Below are 4,499 nucleotides of genomic sequence, written 5' to 3' on the forward strand. Positions count from 1 at the left end.
AGGCCGTGGGCCCGGCCGTGGGCCAGCGCTCAGAGCCGCACAGCCCTAACCCGGCCCCCGTTTGTGGGGAGGGAAACTGAGGCTTCTGCCAGCTGTGGTCATCGTCCCGCGGGCCAGCCCTGGGCAGACGCAGGCCCTGCCCGCCTCCACGGCCTTCCCTGTAGGAGGGGACGAGGGTGCCCTCGCCTTCACTGCCTTCACCGGCTCTGCCTCCTGTGGCGGCTTCCCCGCCCCCCTGCCATTTGCCTGATGTCCGGAGACCTTTGCTGTAGCGCAGGCCCAGCCAGCTTCTCCCTCTGCTGGCCGCCTGCGAAGTCAGCGCAGCTGGCAGCGTTCCCATGGCAACCGGGTGCCCTCGCCCAGGCTGGAGCTGGTGGGCGAGGCCGGGAGGGGATTCCTGGCTCCTCAGTCTCACAGGCGTGTGCTCCACACTGGAGCCCGTGCCACCCCCGCTCTGCTGCTCCGAGACGGACCCACCTCCAAGGAGGGGGCCCCCAACACCCAGACACCCGCCTGCCCCGTGTGGGGACCCTCACAGGAGCGAGGGCATGAGACACGGGGCTGGGGCACACAGGCTCCTGGTCACCAGGCCTGGCCGCCCGGCTGCTCGGCTCCGGTGCCGCTGCCCACGCTCCTCCCCGGCCCCCTGGCTCTTGCGCGAGCTCTGGCCCCGCTGTAGGGAGGGGACAGTGGGGGTCCTGTCCCATGGGAACTAGATCCATTCGTTCCGGGAAAAAACACCTTCTGTCACACGGAGGGGGGGCTCGTCTCCCTGGCCCCATCGCCCGGCAGCCAGGGGCCGGCGCGGTCCCCGAGGGCTGGTGGAAGGACGCCGCCCTCACAGCGCGCCTGGCGGTCACCGTGTGTCCACTTGGCCTGCGTGGGGCGGGGCTGGCCACACGGCGTCACACCGAGCCCAGCCTTGGTCCGATCGTGTCCCACGACCGGGCGGCCTCGGGCCCTGTGGCTGCTCAGGGGACAGGGGCCACCGCCCCCCCACCGTGTGCTCATTACGGGCGACGCTCCCGCAGCCCCTCGCTCTTCCCAGGGATTTGAGAGCCGCTTGTCACGGGAAAGGCCCCGGGGATTCTGATGGCGACGCATCGGGCCTATCGATCCCGCGGACGCTCATGGCCGAGGCCCCGGGAAGTCCAGGCCGCGCCGGCCTGTGGGTGCCTGTCTCCAGCCCGTGGCCAGGGCTGTGCTGACATGTCCGTGGGGTTGTCATGCCCGCAGTCGCGCTCTGTGAGCCAGCACAGTCCTGCGTCTTCCCTTCTGAGTCCTGCCGTTTCTCCTGCCTCTCCCGGCTGCACCGGCCGAGTGCGGTGGCAGCGGCGCCGGCAGGAGGCCTGGTCGTTCGGTTTTCGTTGTTTTTAATCCTCACCCAGGATATTTCCCCACTGACTTAGAGCGAGGGAAGGACAGAGCAACATCCCTGTGAGAGAAGCACATCGATGGGTTGCCTGCTGCACGGCCAGGGCCCCAGGGAGGAGCCTGCAACTGCGGTCCGTGCCCTTGACGGGAATCGAACCCGGGACCCTTTGGTCCACAGGCCGATGTCCGTCCACTGAGCCACACTGGCCAGTGGGAGTCCTCGGTCGGTCTTGATCTCAAAGGAAACGCTTAGGTCTCGCTGTCGGCGTACTGCCTGCTGGAGCCGCGTGTCTGTATTGCCGACCGGCTTTCCAGCGAGGCCGCCAGTTCCGCCGTCGCCTCGCGGGCACCTCGCCGGCACCGGAGCACCTCGGGGGCCCCTGTGGTGGTTTTCAGGTCCCCGCTCACTGACGAGCCTGCAGGGTGTCGCACTGTGCCCTTCATGCCTGCGTTTCCCTGGTTATGCAGGAGGTGACCGCCACCCCGTGTCCCTGCCAGCCGCCCGCGTGCCCTCCTCTGCGCGGCTCTGCACCCCTCGTCGCCAGCCTCATATCGGGGTCCCCTGGTCAGCCCCCCGAGATCGCTCACAGCGGAGACAGTGATCGGTCACATTTGCCCGATCTGCCCCCCTTAACGTGGCCGTCTTTTCATTTTTGTTTTGACTTTTATGCCCCTTTCCCTGTTTTCATGGTCAGATCTGCCTCTCGCTTCTTTTTCCGATTAAGTCGGAGCCGGGAAGCAGTCTCCCTCCTGAGGACGGATAAGTATTGGATTCTGTTTTCATCTGGCTCTTCTTTTTATGGCTTAATATTTCATAGGTAACTGTTGACTCCGTCTGGAATTTGTGGGCTGTGGGGTGTGAAGCTGGGAGTTAATTGCTGCTCAGGTTTCCGGGGGAGGGACCTCATTTGCACTTTGGAGTCTCGGGGCTCTGCCCCCAAGCCCCCAGCCCCCACCACCCCAGTCCCGGCTGAGTGGGGGGAGATTAGAGGGAGGAGGGAGGGCCCGGTGCAGCTGGAGGGGATGGCGGAGCCCTAATTAGCATCCGGACAGTCCCAGGCGGAGCCTCTGCCCAAATTCAAATCAAAAGCAAAAGCTGGTAGCGCAGCTTAACAGGATGCGGGGGGGGGGGGGGGGGGGGGGGGGCTGGGGCCCTGTCTTCATGTGTCTGAACGGGGGACGGGGGTGGGGGGTGGTGGTACTAATGGCTCCGTCCCGAGTGTCGTCACCGGGAGTCCATGCGGTGGGCGCAGGTCCTGGGAAAAGCCGGGGTCGGCCGACCCAGCAAAGACCTTGGCTCACCTCTGTGACCTTGGGCAAGGACATCCCTTCCGCAGCCTCAGTTTCTCCATCTGGACAAGAACGCCGCGGCCCCCACCTGGCGGCTCTGGGGAACCCCGTGGTGTTTGGTGATGGTGGCGCTGGCCTGGCTGCTCGGGAAAGGGGAGCTGTCCTCCGTCCGTCCGTCCGTCCGTCCGTCCGAGGGCTTTTCCTGTGGGGGCTCTGGGTGGGGCCTGGCCCGCTGTGATGGGGAGGGGTTGGGGGGCAAGGCAGGGGGTGAGGAGGGAGGGAGGGGAGAGCAATGGGATGGTGAGTAGGGCCAGGCAGTGTCTGGGCCTGCAGTGAGGCCGGCTTGGGGCCTGGCAGCCCTTGGTCCCAAGAGGGCAGCCCTGCTCCTCCCACCGGGTGGTCGGTCGGTCGGTCGGTCGGTGGGGAAGCGACCTTGGGCTGGACTGTGAATGCTGAGGAGTCAGCAGGGGCAGATGTGGGAGGAAACCTTTGGCTGGGGCACCATCAGGTGCAGAGGTTTTGAGGGGCCACATGCTGGGGGAGGTGGAGGAAGGACGGAGCCTGCAGGGGGAGGGGCGTAGCCTGAGGGTGGCAGGTAATGGGGGGTGCACCTGCAGGCCCCCAAGCAGCCGGCAGCCCTCCACCTCACAGACGGGGCTCCTGGCTCCCGCCAGGCCAGGCCCAGATTGTGGGGGAGGGGAGGTCACCCCGATCGTGGCTGGCCAAGTCTTCCCGCTCCCGGTCTCCTGGCCTGGAGGGGGGCTGGGACGCTGTGGAGATGGGGGGGCAGGTGCAGCTGCGGGGAGCAGGCTGCTGGCGTCAGCAGGAGCCCCCCTCCTTCTGGCTAAACAATCACCCACAAAATATGCAAATGGTATAATTACTGTTATTTGTTTTGCTGATATAAGTGTTTGAAATGCAAATGTCAAGTTTGGGCTTCTCATTTTCCACCCTCTTACCCGGCTTGCCTGTCCGAGGAGGAGGAGGAGGAGGAGGAGGAGGAGGAGGAGGAGGAGGAGGGTGTGGGGTGCGCCTCCCCCCAACCTGCGCCTCCCGAGGCTGGGGAGCCAGGCTGGGCTTTGCTCCCCGTGGCTTCCTCGGCTGCGAGGCACCGGGTGGCGGGTGCAGGGCCCCACCCAGCTGCACACGGGGCCTGAGGAGGGGCCTCCCTGCCCGCTGCCCCTTGAAGCCTCAGTTTACCCATCTGCGTCCCGGGACCCGTGCGCCTCCAGACTGACTGGTGCCTCGACAATCCGTCGATGGGCTTGGGCCTGTTTCTCACCTGAGGAACCCCAGGTGGGTTCCCACCTGCAAGTGGAGACTTGGAGCCCTGGATGGTCTTTGGGGGCCCAGGGGGACCCCCACATATCACTGTGTGTGCACTTCCAGGGTGGGGTGTCCTGGCCCCTTCGGCCCAGGTGGCCTCTGAGGATTTCAGGGCTCCCAGGCCTGTGGGTTCAGACAAGCCTGGGCTGTGACCCCGAGAGGCAGTCACCGTCACCCCCTTTTGACGGTGTAATCGGAGGCACAGCATTCCAGGGCTCACCCCGTGAGCTGGCAGCTCCGTCTGGTGCCGCCCCCTCCCCCTCCCCCTCCCCCCACGGCGGGGCTCCTGGAGTTTGACCAGCTTCACCCGATTTCAGCGGCACAGCAAGCGCCCCCGGGAGCGGGCTCACCCCGTCCTCCAGGAGCACAGCCCCAGCCCCCCCCCCCCCCTCCCCGTGCTCCCCGCCACTGGTGACACCTCGGCTGGTTGGGGACAGAAAAGGTGGGGTGGGTGTCGGGCTCCGGCCGGGCAGGGCCCTTGGACCTGGGGTCTGTGCGTCTGCAGTGAT

The sequence above is a fragment of the Myotis yumanensis genome, unplaced genomic scaffold (genome assembly GCF_028538775.1).
Source record: "Myotis yumanensis isolate MYYU_CA2020_CCGP unplaced genomic scaffold, mMyoYum1.0.hap1 SCAF_5, whole genome shotgun sequence".
Classification (NCBI taxonomy): Eukaryota; Metazoa; Chordata; class Mammalia; order Chiroptera; family Vespertilionidae; genus Myotis; species Myotis yumanensis.